Below are 19,296 nucleotides of genomic sequence, written 5' to 3'. Positions count from 1 at the left end.
TGGTTATGGGCACAAATCTGACCACTTTGTTAAGGATATATTTTGCATACAGGTAGGTATGTATGCATTGTTGTAATCACAAGCTCAAGAGTGAAGCCCTGAGCACAAATGAGTGTTGTCTCAGGTTTTCCCAGGATGCAGTGCGGCACAAGAAATTATAACACTAGTCAGGCGATCAGAGGGAGCCTGTCTTTGCTTCAATGGGTGGGGTAATTGCTGCGTGGGAGGGAGATCATTCTGTTTTTGCAACAGTTGGAGGCACCCTGGTCATAAAACACTGTTCTATTGCATTGAAGGGATCACAGGTGTGTTTCTATGGGTGGGGTGGCTGATGTGTGGCAGGGAGAAAAGTGACCTCACACTTACAAACAAGGGATCATGGGATTTGTAGTTTAAGGGAACAAACTCCAACAGGAAATAGCCAGTTGACAAAAAGATAGCCACAGCATTATAGTAATCTCACAACATAACCATTGAGCCCCAAGACAAGTGCGGATCCTTTCTAATCATGTCTATTAATGTCTGGCAGGTACGTTTTAAAATCACATTATGGTGGATAACCCCTTTAACTTTCAAAATTAAATATTTATTCTTAGTTAAGTCCAGAATACCCCATCATTGCATTTTTGGTACTAGAAGTAGTTGATTCTATCTATTAATTAGAAAATGTATTATTTATGCTTTATCATTTAGTTTACTATTTCCTAATTCATATTTCACACACAACGAATGATTTGGTAACACTCTTTTATATTGACGTAAATATCTATTCTAAAATATATATTTTTATACAAACTGGTAATGAACATTGTTTCAATTTACAGTTTTAGTTATGATACCATATGATGACATTACAATTGTTTTACTTGCCAATTAACCATTTAAATTGTTTACAATATCTTTGTATCTAACTTTTCTGCAACTCCTAAAATTATAATTGTTTTGTTTTGCATATGGTCATTGAAATCTCTGGACTGAAAACAGCTGTTTACTTGTGGGGCTCTCAGCTGTGGGGTCCCAGCAGTGGAGCACAATATGATCAACTCCTCTAATGAGTGATTAACTCCTCCTTGAACACCAGGATATACAAGTGATAAAGTAAATTGTTAAAATCTAATGTGACATTGTAAAATCTGATTTGTCTCTGAGAAACAAAATTAATGCAGTAACAAGTGTAGTATACAATAATGCAATACTAACACCAGAAAGCATATTCCAGAATATATGCTGTATATTACCCTATGCTTATTGTGGATAGTACTGCCCAGAACACATGTATGAAAAAAGCAATAAAAATAATTTGTACTGAGGCTTGTCAAACTCCTGCGTATACCACTATTTAGTTATGACGGTTATTGGTGCAATAAAGTCATAAGTTTAAAACCATATCCTTTAAAGGGATACTCCACTGGAAAAAAAAATGTAATCAACAGGTGCCAGAAAGTTATACAGATTTGTAAATTGCTTCTATTTAAAAATCTTAACCCTTCCAGCACGTATCAGCTGTTGTATACTCCACAGGAAGTTCTTTTCTTTTTGAATTTCCTTTCTATCTGACCACAGTGCTCTCTGCTGACACCACTGTCCATTTTAGGAACTGTCCAGAGTAGGAGAAAATCCCCATAGCAAACCTATCCTACTCTGGACAGTTCCTGACATGGGCAGAGGTGTCAGCAGAGATCACTTCCTGTGGAACACAGCAGCTGTTGGGTGTGTCTCACTTCCAGAGTTGTCCAGAGAGAGAGGAGAGAAGGAGTTTTTTACAGCAACCTTTTCCCCAGGAGGGTGGCAGACTCCTGGGAAGAGCCTCCTGCTATGGACCCACGGCCTTCCACCTCCCGTACTAGGCCGACGGGGGGTGGGAGTGAGAGAGTTACGGCCGATTCCAAGGACGGGGTCAGAAGATCCAGCAGGCTCCGCAGTAATGTGGAGCCCACTCCCCCGTCCATCGCTGGAAACCGCAAGGCATACGGTAGGAAGATAACTGTTGTGTCTTCAGGGACTGTTTCTAATGTTACGGAACCCCAGCAATGGGGGGTGAAGGGACCCAGGGAGTCGCTTGCCACGTTTGGATCCCGCATGCAGGCAAAGCTGGTGGAATACGAACAGCTGGGAAAGAAGCTGAAAGTGTTAAGGGAGGATCTGAAGTTTGCCCGCTACCAGACAGATAACTCTGCCAAGGCCATGAGGGCTAAGTTTGCTGCTAGAGTGTGCGAGCTGAAGGCAGAGGAGCAGGAGGTGGTGAGAGCCCGAATGCAGATCATAGAGGGAGCGGGTATGTTTAAAGAAAAATTAAAAAACGAGGACCGCTATAAAATCATGCGGACCCCTGTGAAGGAGGAAGAGGATAGTCAGGGGGAGGAAGAACACCTGTGTGATACGGAGGAGAAGATGGAGGAAGGTGGTGAGGGAGATGGCGGCAGTGAGGGTGATGAGAGTGAGGGGGATGTGTGTGATACCCCGTGTACCCCTAAGACCTCTGTCACCCCAAGTGCAGAATATATTAACCCTGCCCAAGTCGCCTTACCAACCACCTCAGAGGAAAGCGACAGTAGTGATGGTGGTGACAGCGGCCCAGTCGGTGGGGGGCTCCTGCGGGCCATAGTGATGCAGGAGTCACCCACCCGTCTGGAAAATTTCAGTTTTGGCCAGGACCTGGGCCCTGAGGAGAATAAAAGGAAGAAAAAGAACAGGAGGAAGAAAAAGGCTGAGGAGCAAGTCATGTTTGTTTTCTCCCCTATCCAGCAGTCTGGGCCACCTGAGAAGTTGGTTCAGACTGCTGGGCCCCCCACCCTGCCAGATCCAGTTTCTGCTGTGGAACGGGACCAGCACGGGGGGTACAGTGCTGCATCCAACATGGCCGTGGGTGCTACAGTCACGCATCCTGCTGGTAGGGAAGAGCAGGATGGGTTAATGGTGGGTGTCCCTGGCATTGTTATCAGCTCTGCAGGGCACTCCCCTGAGAGGGGGGGGAGTGTCCAGGCACCGGGACCCGCTGCTGATCCCGTGCAGTCAGGCGCAGTGTGTGGCATGGACGCTGTAGGGATTTCCCCTGTGAGGGAGGAGGGTCCCTGCAAGTCAGTGGCAGGTGGAGGGGCAGAGGTGCGCTTGGAGGGGCAGCCTCGGCCTCGGGATGTGATGTCTGCGGTGACATCCCACATGGAGGAGGAATCAGCATCGCCGACAGAGATCCAGCTAAAGCATGTCCTGGCCAGCCCAGAGGTAGTGGGTGAAGCAGCGGCTGATCCCAAAAACACTGCTAATAAAACCAAAAGCAATGTCACTACAAGGTGTGTGAATGATGGGAGTAGTAGTGCTGTGGATGAAAGGAGTGTATGTGGGAGTGATGGTGGAGTGAATGTGAGGAGTGGTAATGGAGTGAATAGGAGGAGTGGTAGTGGTGCAGATGGGAGGAGTGGTAGTGGAGTGAATGGGCGGGGTGGCAGTGATGCAGATGGGAGGAGTGGTAGTGGAGTGAGTGGTGGTGGTGGATTGAATGGGAGGAGTGGTGGTGGTGGTGCGGATGGGAGGAGTGGTAGTGGAGTGAATGGGCGGGGTGGTAGTGGAATGAGTGGGAGTGGTGCAGATGGGAGGAGTGATAGTGGAGTGAATGTGAGGAGTAGTAGTGGTGTGTATAATAGTGACGTTTGTGGCAGTGCAGGTGGTTTAGGTGGGGCCGTAGGGACAGGGTCTGGTCCGGCTGCCCCCTTGGTCGCCAGGAGTTATGCCAGCGTGGCGGCCGGGGGTTCAGTGGGATCTTTACCTCCTGTATCTGGTGACGGTCAGTTGCAACGGCGCCTCCTGGAGGCACTAAAGAGAGGAGAAAGGACGCTCCAGGTAGAGGGAAAGGAGATGGACCTATCTTTCTGGGTGGAGAGACATGGTCTGGGAGCATTCCGACAGAGAAATGGGGAGACTGTATGGTCCCTCCAGACACCCGGGCAGGAGGTAGGTCGCAGGAATGTGGCCCGTCTGGTCTGGAAAGGCAAAGATGCGTGCCCCCAAAGGGGCAAAGTGGTGGAGCTTCTCTTCCAGATGGGTTTCAGGGCTAGGGACATCTTTACCCTGATCCACCCTTTCGGCTCCTCTGAGTTTAACGTCAGCTTTGTTAGGCCGGAGGGACTAGATCTCTTCTGGTCTAATTATGAGCTGGTGAAAAACGAGCCCGGATGGCGAGATTTCGCTGTAAAAGCGGTATCTCGCCAGAGTATGGTAAAGAAAGTGACCGTTTTGACCCGTAACGAGTCACTTTCTTGTTATGACATTATGACCTGGCTGGGCAGGTACGGGGAGGTGACGGACATCCCCCGGAAAAACTTTGATGAGCACAATATATGGTCTGGGGCCTGGACGTTTTCCGTCCGTCTCAGGCGTTCCGGGAACACTGTCACCCACATTCCTTCGGCCGCCTTCCTGGGACGCGACAGAATTCAGATCTTCTACCAGGGGCAGCCGAGGCTGTGTCACAGGTGTGGTGACCCAAACCACTTTAGTGCCAACTGCACTCAGCAGATATGCGCCCTCTGCTGTGGGGTGGGTCACCTGGCGGCCACCTGTGGGCAGATTCGGTGTAACTTGTGTGGTGACTTAGGTCACCCGTTCAGCCGGTGTCCGCGCTCGTTCTCTAATGCTGTGACCGCCCCGTCTGGGGAAAGCCTAACAGTTGCCCCGGCGGGGGAGGGGACCAGTGGAGGAGAGGGGGCACCAAAGCCAGTGAAGGAAAAACATAAGACCCCCTCTATGCGGAGGCGAGAGGAGAAGCGCAGGTTGGAGAGGGCCCTTGAGAATGCCCAGGTGCCAGGGGTAGCTCGGGGTCCCACTCCAGACACTGGCTCAGAAGGAGGTCAGAATAACTCTGAGGCTTTGGGTGAGGCCAAACTGGACGAGGAGATAGGGAGACTGTGTAGGGAAGAAGGTCAAGATGCTCCTTCCTCCAGTCATACCTCTGAATCCGAAACTGTGGATGAGGAGGAGGAGGAGGGGCAGACAGTAAATGGTGGCCAGAAAAAGAAGAGGAGGAAGAAGTGTAAGAGTAAGGTGGCGCCGTCCTCCTCTTCAATTGTAGCCTCAGACCATAGAAGGAACAACTCAGTCTCTGACCCTCTGATCGTCCTTTCGAATCGATATGAGGCCCTCGGGGATACCATCTCCCCTCCTCTTCTCGAGGGTCAGGAGGCAGTGCGGCCTCCAGGAGGTACCGAGCCTCCTTCCTCTGGGGTAGTTTCCTCAGGGGGAGAGGTAACACCAGGTGCCGGAGGTAAAGATCCTGGGATGGATATGTCCCAGAGTTTAAAAAGAAGTAAAGGGTCTTCCTCTGATTCCGATGGGGGTGGAGGGAAGGAGAGGAAGAAGGTTTAAGGGGTGAGGCCATCTAACTCAATCACCCATGATGGCGGCACTCACCCCACTGACGCTGGCATCTATTAACTGTTCCAGTATAAAGTCAGATACGGCTAGATTTGCAGCCTTTGATTTTCTCGGCCGTGTTGAAGCCGACATTTTCTTTTTACAAGAGACCAGGTTGTCAGATCTTGCCTCTCTGGCAAAAGCCAGGAGAGAGTGGAGGCGCGGTCCCTCCCACTGGTCTCTTGCGGCTGAGCCGTATAGTGGGGTGGCGGTCTTTTTTTTCCGCTCCTGTTGAATGCAGACGGGTTATTGAGCTAGAAATGGGGAGGTGCCTGATCATTGATGTCTTCATGAAGGGACAAGAGCTCCAGCTCATTAACATCTACGCCCCGCAAACTAAGCGGGGCCGTAAAGATCTCTTTATGAGGATTAAGCCCTTTCTTTTTACGAGTCGGCAGGTGATCTTTGGAGGGGACTTCAATAATGTCACGAGGTCCCAGGATAGGAGAGGCTCCAATGGTCCACTGACTTGCGATAGTGTGGCACTAATTAGCATAACTAGAGAAGCTCGCCTAGAGGACGCCCACATCCGGAGCCCCTCGGGCCACGCGGGTTTCACCTATCATCAAGGTAGCCGCAGGTCTAGAATAGACAGGTTTTATTTAAAGGAGGAAGCTGTCTCTTCCGCAGTGTCCGTGGTTGAGGTGGAGTTCTCCGATCACTGTATGATTTTGTTTTCCCTGAATGTTTCAGAGACCCCCCGGATGGGTAAAGGTTATTGGAAGCTGAATTCGTCCCTCCTGGTGGAAGCGGAGGTAAGACAGTCCTTTGAGGATTTTCTTCAGAGTCAGGTACCTTTACTGGATCTTTGTAGTAATAAGCTGGAGTGGTGGGAGATATTCAAGAAGCGGGTTGCGGGGTTCTTCCGCCAGCTCTCGAGCCTCAGGTTCCTGAACAGGTATCGCTTGTATCAGGGTCTGAGGAGGAAACTCGAGCTTCTTGTCTCGACTGGAGGTAGCCGAAAGGATATCTCCAGAGTGAAATCCTTGCTGATGAGGTGTCAGTACGATAGGCACGCATCTTTGGTTTTTGAGAGGGATTTCGGGAAGTACCGCTCGCCCGACCCTTACAGAAACTGTAAGATGTCAGTGAGTAGTAAAGTCATTTCAGGACTGATCGATAGTACAGGATCTCTGAATCGGTCCAGATCGGGGATCTTGGAGGTCGTCAGATCCTTCTACTCGCACCTCTTGGGAAGGAAGGATCTAGATCGAGACGGAATGTCGGTTTTCCTGGCTGAAACCTTTCCTGAGCCAGGGGTAGACCCCTCTCTTGATGTTTTGGCAGAAGAAATCAGGGAAGAGGAAGTGAGACTGGCGATCGAGGGGCTTGCCCCTAAGAAGTCGCCAGGTCCGGATGGCTTAACATCCGAGTGGTACAGGACCTTTAAGGAGTCTTTAGCTCCCCTCTTGACTGAGGTATTCAATGAGTGTCTCTCCTCGGGCACTCTGCCGAAGTCAATGAGGAGGTCAGCCCTGATTCTCCTGTCAAAGGGTAAAGATCCTAGCCGGATTGAGAATTGGAGGCCCATAGCTCTTCTCAATACGGACAGGAAGCTTCTGGCCAAGATACTGTTTAATCGGCTGGTGAAGTTTGCACCCTGGCTCCTTTCGGGGGCCCAGCACTGCTCTGATCCAGGCCGAGGCACCTTAATTGCTGTCCTCAGTGTCAGGGAGGCAGTGGAGCGGAGTAGTGCGGGTCTCTGGAAGGGGTACATGCTGTCCTTGGATCAGGCCAAAGCATTTGATCGGGTGAACCATGACTACCTCTGGTCCGTCCTACTGAGATATGGCTTACCAAGTACTTTTGTTAATTGGCTTAAGATCTTGTATGCAGGGGCAGAGAGTTTCCCGCTTGTGAACGGTTGGTCTGGCCGCTCTTTTGAGGTGGGGTCCGGAGTCCGTCAGGGTTGTCCTTTGAGCCCGCTTTTATACATGTTTGCGATCGATCCCTTCGTCCGGAGGGTAGATTGTGGGCCGTTGGCGGGAGTCGGGATGAGTCTGGCGGAGCTGGATGTCGCCCAGAGAGTGGTGGCATACGCTGATGATGTCACCATTTTCGTGTCCTCGAGAGAGGAGGTCGATGTGGTGATGTCAGAAGTGGACCGCTACTCTGAGGCATCCGGGTCTAAGATCAACCGGGATAAGTGTGAGAGTCTCTGGCTGGGAGGGGGAGATCCCACATTTGATCTCCCGGACACCCTTCCAGGGCCCCAAGAGTCAGCAAAAGTTTTGGGCATCACTTTCGGCCAGGATGATTATCCCACCAAAAACTGGGATGGTAAGCTCCAGGATGCCGCTCAGAAGGTGGACCAATGGAAGGGTTGGTCTATGACCCTCAGGGAAAGGGTACACCTGATCAAATCGTACCTGCTCCCCTTGTTTATCTATCTGGGCAGTGTATGTATCTTGCCAGAGGCTTACTACACTAGGATCTACAGCCTGTTTTTCCAACTGTTATGGGGGAACAGGATGAACCTAGTCAAGAGGGAGGTTACGTACCGCACGAGGAGACTAGGGGGTTTATCTATGGTAAATCCTGTGGTGTTCTTAACAAACACCTTCTTGAAAGCTAACATCTCAAACCTCTGGTCCGAGAGGGCTCCTCCGTGGGTAATCTCCTGCAGGGAATGGTTTCGGCCTTTCTTCCAGGAATGGGAGACAGGAGGGCAAGTGAAGGACCTCCGTACGCCACACGGATATCTTCCGGCTTATGCTACCCCAACTCTGAAGGCGATACGTCGGTGGGGTCTGGGAGTGTGGGAGATCAGGACCCAGTCAAGGCAGTTCCTTGACAAACGGGTTCTGTTGGCTTCCAGAAGCCTCTCGCGCTCAGGGACTGCCCAGGTCGGGATCTGAGGGTGGGGTTGTACCTTTTAAACATGAAAAGGATCCCCCAGAAGTTTTGGGACTTGGCCTGGCGCTGCTTTCAGGGGAAGCTATATGTGAGGGACAATTTGAAGTGTAGGAGCTCTGATGACCGGGGATGTCCCAGAGAAGAGTGCGAGGACATGCTGGAAAGCATGGACCACTTCCTGCTTCATTGTCCCTTTAATATAGGGGTCTACAACCGGGTGGGTGCTTCCATTGGCTGGAGTCAACTTGCCGGCCTTACCTATCCGGAGTGGGCTTATGGGGCATTCAGGAACCTGGGTGGCCGAGACCGGGGCACTTTATTTGTAGTCAGCTTAGTAGTTAGGTACTACACGTGGAACGCACGGTGTCTAGTATCTACACAGCGGAAAGTCCTCTCCGAGGTGGAGGTCTGTAGGAACATCACCGGTGACCTCGGGAAGATCAGGTCTTTGGAGTATGGCAGTCTTGGTACCAGCAGGGCTTCTCTCCTGTGGAGAGGTTTTTCATTTGATGTGCCCTAGGTACTAGACCTCTTGGGTAGAGTACCCCTTTTTCTGGTTAGGGATAGCAATGTAGGGACAGAGAGAGGGTGAGTGCAGGGTCAGTTTGTTGAAGGGATAACAGTAGGGTGAGTCGTAGGGAAAAGTTAGTGGAGAGAGTTTATAAAGTAACATCAGGATTGCCATCCTTCTTCCTGGTGGTGGGCTATGCATGTACACCCTAGTCTTTTTGTTTTGTTTTCAGAATATGGATTGCGTAAAGGGCTTACAGGCGACCGAACTTGGGCCTAAGGTGGGTTGTATTGTTTTGTATATGTTATGTTATGAAGTTGTATTTGTATAGTTGGTTTTGGGTATAGATTAGGTTGGGTGGGGGAATTGGTGGGTTGGTGGATGTTTGGAGGGGCTGGCATGGGTCAGTTGTGGACTGGACTCGATATCCATGGACTATGGACTCTGACCCATGTCAATGTGGGTGGTTGTGTGGGTAATGGGTTAGTCTAGTGTAGGATGTGTTTTGTAGGTGTATATTTTGGTTTGTTGGTGTATATAGTTTATGTATGTATTTGCATTTAGGTTATGTATTTGTGTTTTTATATTCGTATTGTATATATTATTATATAGTATGGATTGGTTATCTTATTTGAGGGGATGGGGATAGGCAGTCGGATCAGATTTAGTTAGCATTTTTATATTACTTTAATTTAATATTGGTTGTATTATGGTAGTGTAGATTAAAAAAAGGGTGTGTATGTGGATGTTTATGTATGTATGTATATATATATATATATATATTTATATATGTGTATATATGTGAGGGAAAAAAAATAATAATAATAATAATAAAAAAAATATATATATAAAAAAACATATATAAAAAAAAAATAAAAAAATAAAAAAGGGGGGGGGTGGTGGTGGTGGGGGTTTTGGGGTGGGTTAGTTGTGAATGTAATGTGTGGTTGAGTTTTACCAAGTCTGGTTGTTTTTAGTTAAAGCTAAGTAAAGCTATTTTTATGTTTATGTAAAGAATGTGTGGGTATGTGTGTGTGATAGTATTTTTGATAATTTATATGTAGGTATAATGTTATGTGTTTAGTTAGTTTAGTTAAGTTGGGCTGGCCAGTTAGGCAGATTTTGTTGTGTTGTGTTTTGTTAATGCTAGTTAAGCCTGTTTTTCTGTTTTGTTAAGTTTTTATATATTTATAATAAAAAGAGCGTCAGCAGAGAGCACTGTGGTCAGACAGAAAGGAAATTCAAAAAGAAAAGATCTTCCTGTGGAGTATACAACAGCTGATAAGTACTTCTATTAAGATTTTTAAATAGAAGTAATTTACAAATCTGTATAATTTTCTGGCACCAGTTGATTAAAAAAAATGTTTTCCGAGGAGTAACCCTTTAAGTCGTGAGAGACTGTATCAAACTCAAAGATCTTAAAGAAAAAATAAATAAATTGATATTTATATTAGTATACAATGCTCTATATTACATGTGAACAACTTTGTTTTATATTTTCTTTGCTTTTGAGCCTTGGTGTTCCATGAAAGGCATCACATGGTGATTACTGTCAAAATAGGTCAGATTTGGATGGAAATTAGACATTAATACCTTTAGACTTACAGAAATAAGATAACATCAAATTGAGAATATATTCCCAAAAAAGGAGGTTGTGGACAGCTAGTTAAATCCTGCAAACCCTCATATTATAAGCTTTCCATCTCACTTCCTAATCCCTGCTGTATTAAAGTAAATAGAATCAAGTGAGCATCAGCTGTTAAAGTCTCAGGAGTGTAAACTGTTATTGAAATTCCTCTATTTGTGGACTATATTCTAAAGTGCACACTAAAGATGTAATACTTCTTTGGGCAAGAATATGCAAAGAATGGCAGCCGCATTGTGTGAATAGGAATTATCACTTTACAGACACCACTAAGCCACTGTGTTCCTAAAAAAAAAAAAAATGGCAAAATGAATCAAAAATATTTACTGATCTTTCAACCAACACTGGAGTTTTTTTTTTTTTTGCAAAAACAAAAAAAAAGAAAAAAAAGAAAAGAAAAAGTCATATGTATAAAAAAGAGGTAATGATAAATCCCATTTGGGACTTGATTGTCTAGTAAGGGATACAATCTAATCCTTTCAACCAGAAGAAAGGAGGAAACAAAAGTTAATGCACACCTAGAGAACAAGCTATAACTTTTATTGCAATCAACAATATGGTTTAATACAATTTCAGAACACTTTAAAAGCTCAACAGAGTTGATACATATATCAAGGGACCACAGAAGGCTTAAAGGGGTACTCCCGTGGAAAACTTTTTTTTTTTTAAATCAACTGGTGCCAGAAAGTTAATTCTACAGAGGAAATTATTTTTCTTTTTGGAACACAGTGCTCTCTGCTGAATCACGAGCACAGTGCTCTCTGCTCACATCTCTGTCCATTTTAGGAATTGACCAGAGCAGCATATGTTTGCTATGAGGATATTCTCCTACTCTGGACAGATCCTAAAATGAACAGAGATGTCAGCAGAGAGCACTGTGCTTGTGATGTCAGCAGAGAGCTCTGTGTTCCAAAAAGAAAATCATTTCCTCTTTAGTATTCAGCAGCTAATAAGTACTGGAAGGATTAAGATTTTTTAATGGAAGTAATTTGCAAATCTGTTTAACTTTCTGGCACCAGTTGATTTAAAAAAAAAAGTTTTCCACCGGAGTACCCCTTTAACCTTAGAGGGGTACTCCAGCACTAGACATCCTATCCCCTATCCTAAGATGTCTGATCGCGGGGGTCCCGCCACTGGGGACCCCCACAATCTCTCCTGCAGAACCCACTTGTCATCAGCCTCATGGAGCGAAGATCGCTCCGTGTCTGATGACTCCTGATACAGGGGCCGGAGTATCGTGACATCACGGCTTCACTCCCTCATTACATCATGCCCTGCCTTCTCAATGCAAGCCTATGGGAGGGGGCGTGACAAGTGAGTGCTGCAGGAGAGATTGCGGGGGTCTCCAGCGGCGGGACCCCCGCGATCAGACATCTTATCCCTTATCCTTTGGATAAGGGAAAAGATGTCTATTGCCGGGGTACCCCTTTAACACCTTAAGGACTATGGACGTGTATACACGTCCAGGATGAATGCACGTTCAGCCATTAGGACGTGTATACTCGTCCATGGCTCTCGTGGGTGCTGCCCAGTGCACCCACGAGATCGCAGCAGGGACTCGGCTGTAACACACAGCGGGGACCCTGCCGCAATGCCGGGACTGAAGTAAACTTCAGTCCCGGCATTTTAACCCTTACAGCCGCGGTCGGAAGTGACCACTGTAGCAGCTCCATTCATTTCTGAATGAGACTGCTACAATATACATTGGATCCCTTTTTTGACATGACAACAAACACCTGTACTGCAGAAACGCAGTATGAATGGGGACTATTCATATAATGATGCCCTGAAAGCCAAAGGGGCTCCTCTCTCCTTCATTGTCCTACCAGGCGTTCAGGCAACCAGATATAGCCTAAGTAGGGGTACTGTCCAGCCCGGGATGAACAGGGTGATAAAATATGGGGCGTATTTCCTCCATTTCAAAGCGACTTACCAAAATGATGTCCCACAAATAAAGAATTTGTGGGAAAAAAAGCTAATTTCTATTTTTTCCACTGACTTTGAAATAATTCTAGCCACACAATAAGGGCTCAATGTACTCACTTTTGCCCTAGGTGAATACTTTAGGGGGCGTAGTTTCGAAAATGGGGTCACTTCTGGGGGTGCAGTTTTGTTCTGACAGCTAGAATGCTTTGCAAGTTGAAGTGTGGCCTATAATTTGTATAATGATATCCTGAAAGCCAAATGGGGCTCCTCTCCTTTTGGGTCCCACCATGTGGCCATGCAACCAAATATGGTCTAAGTGGGGGTATTACCGAACACGGGACAAACAGTGTAATAAAATATGGGGCGCATTTTCTACTTTTCAGATGCAATGTGGGTCCTACCATGCATCCAAGGAACCACATATGGCCTAAGTGGGGATATTTCCAAACAGCGAGCAGCTTAATAAAATATAGGGTGCATTTCTTGCAATATCAGAAGTGATGTACAAAAAATATGTCCCACAAATGATGCATTTGTGAAAAAATGCAAATTTTTTATTTTTAACACTGACTTTGTAATAATTCCTGCCAAAAAACTATGGTGTTAAAATATTCACTGTACCCCCTAGTGAATACCTTGAAGGGTCTAGTTTTTTAAATGGGGTCATTTGGGGGGGGGGGGGTGTTCCTATGTTCTACCACCTTCAAATTTCTGCAAACCTTGCATAGCACATAAAAAAGATGTACCGTATTTATCGGCGTATAACACGCACTTTTTAGGCTAAAATTTTTAGCCTAAAGTCTGTGTGCGTGTTATACGCCGATACACCCCCAGGAAAGGCAGGGGGAGAGAGGCCGTCGCTGCCCGCTTCTCTCCCCCTGCCTTTCCTGGGGACTAGAGCGCTGCTGTCGGCCCTTTTCACCCATTGCCGGCGCCGCTGCCCCGTTGCCTCCCCCCATCCCCGGTGGCATAATTACCTGAGTCGGGTCCGCGCTGCTCCGCTGCTCCAGGCCTCCGTCGTTGCTATGCGCTGAACGGCGCGGCGCATGACGTCAGAGCGCCGCGCCGTGCATAGCAACGACGCTGGGGATGCACGACGGAGGCCTGGAGCAGCGCGGACCCGACTCAGGTAATTATGCCACCGGGGATGGGGGGAGGCAACAGGGCAGCGGCGCCGGCAATGGGTGCCGCTGCCCCTTCTCTCCCCCTGGCTGTCGGCGCCGCTTCTCTCCCCCTGGCTATCGGCGCCGGCACCGATAGTCAGGGGGACAGAACGGGCAGCGGCGCCGATAACCAGGGGGTGAAAAGGGGCGACAGCAGCGCTATAGACCCCAGGAAAGGCAGGGGGAGAGAAGCGGGCAGCGACGGCCTCTCTCCCCCTGCCTTTCCTGGGGGTATATCGGGGTATACACACGCACACACGCACCCTCATTTTATCATGGATATTTGGGTAGAAAACTTTTTTTACCCAAATATCCTTGGTAAAATGAGGGTGCGTGTTATAGGCCGGTGCGTGGTATATCCCGATAAATACGGTACTTTTCAAATTTTCAAAATTTTCTAAATTTCAAGTTAAATTGTTAGGCTTCTAATTAATTTAAAATGTGAATTAAAAACTAAAAAAATGCTGTCAAAATAAAGTAGACATCTGAAAGTATAAGTTTCATAAACTATTTGGTCAGTAAGTATAAATATATGCAACCTATTAGTTTTAAAATAGCAAAAAATCGTAATTTTTCTTAAAATTTTATGATTTTTTGCATTGGAAAAAAAAAAACTACAAATGATATCGGCGTACTTTTACTATGTGCATGAAGGATAACTTATGACAAAAAAACAATGTCAGAATTATCGTGATTGGCAAAACGTTACCAGAGTTATTCTCTAATAAAGACAGACATCCCCGATTTGAAAAAAACCGGCCTGGTCTTTCAGGAGCGTACAGGTTTACTTGTGTTGGTCCTTAAGGGGTTAAATGACAACAGGCTCTACTATGTTAATAATATCCCAGACAAATCAGGGGCATAAAAAATTATATCAAACAATGAGCTATGTTAAAGAATGCAATTTATGTCCCTCCAATAACAATTAATAATCTCAAATAAATACACTATATAGGGGGGATTTTTCAAAGCCTGTTTAGAGGAAAAGTTGCTGAGTTGTCCATAGCAACAAATCAGATCCCTTGTTTCATTTTCTTTCTGAGGCAACTCAGCAACTTTTCCTCTAGTTAGGTTTTGATAAATCTCCCCCATAATGTCCTTTCAGAAAAAAAAGTGCAAATATATCTATCTATCTATCTATCTATCTATCTATCTATCTATCTATCTATATATATATATATATATATATATATATATAGCTTTTTTGGTAGGCAGCACTTCCGAAAAAATGGATATGGTGCAAGCAGTCTAGGGGCCCTGGTCTTGGGTCCAATTCATACAAAACATAAAGGATGACCGCAGCACTCAATAGTAGTGAAAAAGATCAAAAAAGTGGCTTTATTCCAAAAGCAAACAGCAGCGACGTTTCAGTGTTCTCACAACACCATTCTCAAGCTAAATAACAGTGATTACAGCAAAGTATATATAGAGGGTGAAATAAATCAATCATAATTACAAACAATTATAAAAATGTAAACATTCATAAAGTGCCAGTGCATACAGTGCATCAAAAAGATATTAGGGGATGTACAATAGTCATCCAGATACAAGTGAGTGATATTAAAAACATTTCTATGCAGATCTTATACATAGGTAAAACAGAGAATGGTATAAAATATAAAAACAGTAAAGTATGTAAACAAACAGCTTAAGTATCATAGGGATTCAGGGCAGGTGTGTGGCGTCACTCACCGAGGAAGCGTGTCCCATGTGTAGCAAGTGTAATGGCGGCGAACGCCAGTGTCATGGCGACAGACGCCAGTGTGTGTATAAATAAAGTGGTAAAGGAACGGACCAATCACTCAAATGGAAATAGAGCACATGACTATCGGTGTAGTGTCAGTATGTTAGCCGGAGGCGCATGCGCACCGCTGCAAGTCACATAGCGGTGGCCATCTTAATGTAGGGCAATACTGTATAAAGTGTTGGCAAGGTGCTAGTCAGCGCAGTATCGATAGTAAAGAGACTCTATTATCTACAACTGATAAAGAAACACATGAAAGAGTAAGATAGAAACAAACAACATATCTGGCAAAACTAAAAGAAGAACTGGAAGCCTCAAAAAAACATAAGTGGCACAGAGACCTAACCGACTACTCGTCTGGAAGAATATACATATGGAACCAACTATCCTCTTTTTCCTCTCGTCGCCTGCGGAAGGGCAAAGACCAAGCAGCAACTGGGACCAAAACCTCTGGGAAGACAACTAACACTACAGTTACCAACAACACAGATTTTTTTGGATCGGACATTGTGGCAGAATCAAACCAACCCGTAGAGGCGGCCGACGTCATAGGAGAACCTGTAAAGACCAGAGCACAAAAAACCAACCGCTCAGCACAACAGAAACTGAACTTCAAAAAGAAATAATGAAGCCACTGACGGTAAATATTTCATCTACTACACTTTCTGACAGTCAATTAGAACTATTATCCAAAGGACTCAGTTTTTGTCCCAAGATGGCCCCTGACTGGTTTCAGGTGGAGTTGGATCTTATCCAATTCTTCCGGAAACTTAAGCTTAAGATTTGGTTTTCCCTTAATTCTGACAGTAAGAAAATCCCCTCCACTGATGTGGACGATTGTTTTTCCTTTACAGATTTCAATCTGAACACGTCTAGTAATTTCACCCCTAATGTGGATTCTAGTGCATTGAATACATTCTGTGATCTAGTGAGACAGGAGACAACCCGTATCAAAAATACCCTTACAACAACAGGTCATTCTAATCTTACACATAGTGAGCAAATTGCATTGAATACCCTGATCCATGACCACAACCTAGTGGTGAAACCTGCTGACAAAGGCGGAGCCACAGTGGTCATGGATCGGGGAAAATATATCAGAGAAGCTGAACGTCAGCTGAATGATACATTCACATATTTAAGATTAAATACGGATCCTACTCAGGAAATTGCCAACAAAATCAAAAGGGTATTGGATGCGGCCTTGGACTCCTGTCTCATAGATAAATCTTTATTTGACTTTTTGTACATTTCTCATCCTGTGATTCCTATGCTATATCTGCTCCCAAAGATCCACAAATCGCTGGTGGATCCCCCCGGTCGGCCTATTGTATCAGGCAGGGGATCTGTCACCAGTGGTTTGTCGATCTTTGTGGAGCAGATTCTTCGCCCTTATGCTACTCGGGCGAAATCTTATCTTCGTGACACGTCAGATTTTCTGTTGAAAATCATAGATTTATACGTTCCGGATGGTACTATATTAGCTACCTTGGACGTGGTCAGCCTGTACACCTCCATCCCACACGATGGAGGTGTGCAGGCTGTACGATCCAACATCTCACCTGATTTCTCGGTCAGTAAGACGGATTTTGTCATTACACTTTTGGAATTGATCCTTAAAAATAATTATTTTCTATTTAATGATAAGTTTTTTCTGCAGACCTCCGGCACCGCCATGGGCACGAACGTGGCGCCCACGTACGCCAACGTGTACATGGCGGTGCTGGAGGAAACGTCAGTCTATGTGTCCCACCACTCCAGCTTTTTGCTGGGGTGGTGGAGATACATAGACGACGTCTTTTTAATTTGGAATGGGACCATGGATGCTCTAACTGAGTTTGTCGATTATCCGAACTTGGTTGACTCACACATCAAATTCACGTTACATGCATCCACTACTTCGGTTAGCTTCTTGGACACACGGGTTATTATTGAAAACAACAGACTGACCACTGACATTTTTGTTAAAGAGACAGATTGTAATTCGGTATTACACTTTGACAGCTGCCACCCCCGCCCAATGGTGCGTTCACTCCCATATAGCCAAATGCTCAGGGCGAGACGCATCATTGAGGCGGAGGACAAAACCGACCATGCTCTAAATAAGATGATTTTAAATTTTTCCAGACGGGGATACCCAAAACAATTACTTCATGATGGCAAAGAAAGAGCACTTGCCACAGACCGTAAAAAACTTTTATCTGAGTCTAGGAAGAGAACAGGTGAAGCGCGAGTAGCCTTTGTATCCACCTATGGTGAACATTCCAAGTTGATAGCCAAAGCCCTTAACAAGAATTGGAATATTCTAACCAGAAGCTTCCCCAATATACCGGAGTTCGCTACAAATCCACTTATTTCATATAGACGTCTCCCTAATCTACGTGACAAACTCGTTAAAACAGACATCTCTCTTAATATGCCCTCCCAAAAGTACCTGACGGTCAGGAATAAGGGCTCTTATCCCTGCTGTCGGTGCACGAACTGTAGTTACATGGACAAGGGTCCGGTATTTGTACATCCCACTACTGGCAAGCAATTTAAATTACACCACTATCTGACATGCACATCAAGTTTTGTCATATATGTCTTGAAGTGCCCATGTGGTCTCCTATATGTTGGGGAGACCACATGGGACTTCAAGACCAGATTTAATCAACACCGCTATTGTATACGCAAACGGAGACTGGATTTACCAGTGTCCAAACATTTTGCTGAGGCGCATCATACAGAAGGCGACCTTAGATTCATGTTGTTGGATTGTATTCCACCTTTGAAGAGGGGAGGTGACCGTGTAAGCGTACTAAAACGTCGTGAGCTCAAGTGGATCTATGAGCTCCAGACCCTTCGGCCGAAGGGCCTCAATGTAGATTTCACGGTCACCCAGCAAATATATAATGCACAATGAATATGTAGTTAGAGTGGCGTCTGACCCTTGTTTTGCCCGGGGATCCGGTGGTTATCATTGTTCTGATTGGGTATTGATAATAGTGATCTATCTTGAATAATGATATGAATTTACTTTATTTTAATGACTTTTTCATTTTTTCGTTTTCTCATAGGGATCAGGTGCGGCCGGTGGCTGAACATATGAACCGAAGCGACAGCGGTCCCCTTTGAAATATATTTTTCATCACACTGTACTGTACATTAATCACCTTTGTTTGTAGAGGAACGGATTCACCCACACTGGAATAGATTACTAATATCCAATATGATTTATTTTTGATTATTTTAGATTTTTTATTTTTTATTTTTACTTTTAATTTTAATTTTACTTTATTCATTTACATTTTTAATTTAATTTTATTTCATTTACTCTATTTTATTTCATTATCCGTATATCTGCTTCTATATTATTATTTATATTTATTTGGCTTAGTAATATTTTTACTTTTATTTTTATTTTTATTATTTTTATTATTCTTTATTTTTTATATTTATTTTAATTTTATTTTTATTTTTATACCTTATGTTGGGGCATTCCTCTCGTTGAGCAGGTTGACGGTTTATAATAAATCCTGTGGACATGATCATGTTCCCCTGCGCCTGTGTACTTTATGATTGAGTGGCACTCTCGTCCAAGTATTGGTAGCCCAGGTACCAGGGCGCCCCCCGACGTCAGTGCCCGGGACCCTTAGTGGCCCTGTGACATGCGATCGGGCGATCCCCTCCGGGTCCGCAAGGATCGGGCGGTGGACATTGGGACTCCCTGGTGGGTTAGAGAGATATATGTGCCTAGTATGACTGCTATGATCAGGATGAGTGGGGACAAAAGTACGGTTTCTTTACTATCGATACTGCGCTGACTAGCACCTTGCCAACACTTTATACAGTATTGCCCTACATTAAGATGGCCACCGCTATGTGACTTGCAGCGGTGCGCATGCGCCTCCGGCTAACATACTGACACTACACCGATAGTCATGTGCTCTATTTCCATTTGAGTGATTGGTCCGTTCCTTTACAACTTTATTTATACACACACTGGCGTCTGTCGCCATGACACTGGCGTTCGCCGCCATTACACTTGCTACACATGGGACAC

Source organism: Hyla sarda, chromosome 4 (assembly GCF_029499605.1).
Source record: "Hyla sarda isolate aHylSar1 chromosome 4, aHylSar1.hap1, whole genome shotgun sequence".
Taxonomy (NCBI): domain Eukaryota; kingdom Metazoa; phylum Chordata; class Amphibia; order Anura; family Hylidae; genus Hyla; species Hyla sarda.
Note: the sequence above shows the minus strand (reverse complement) of the source record.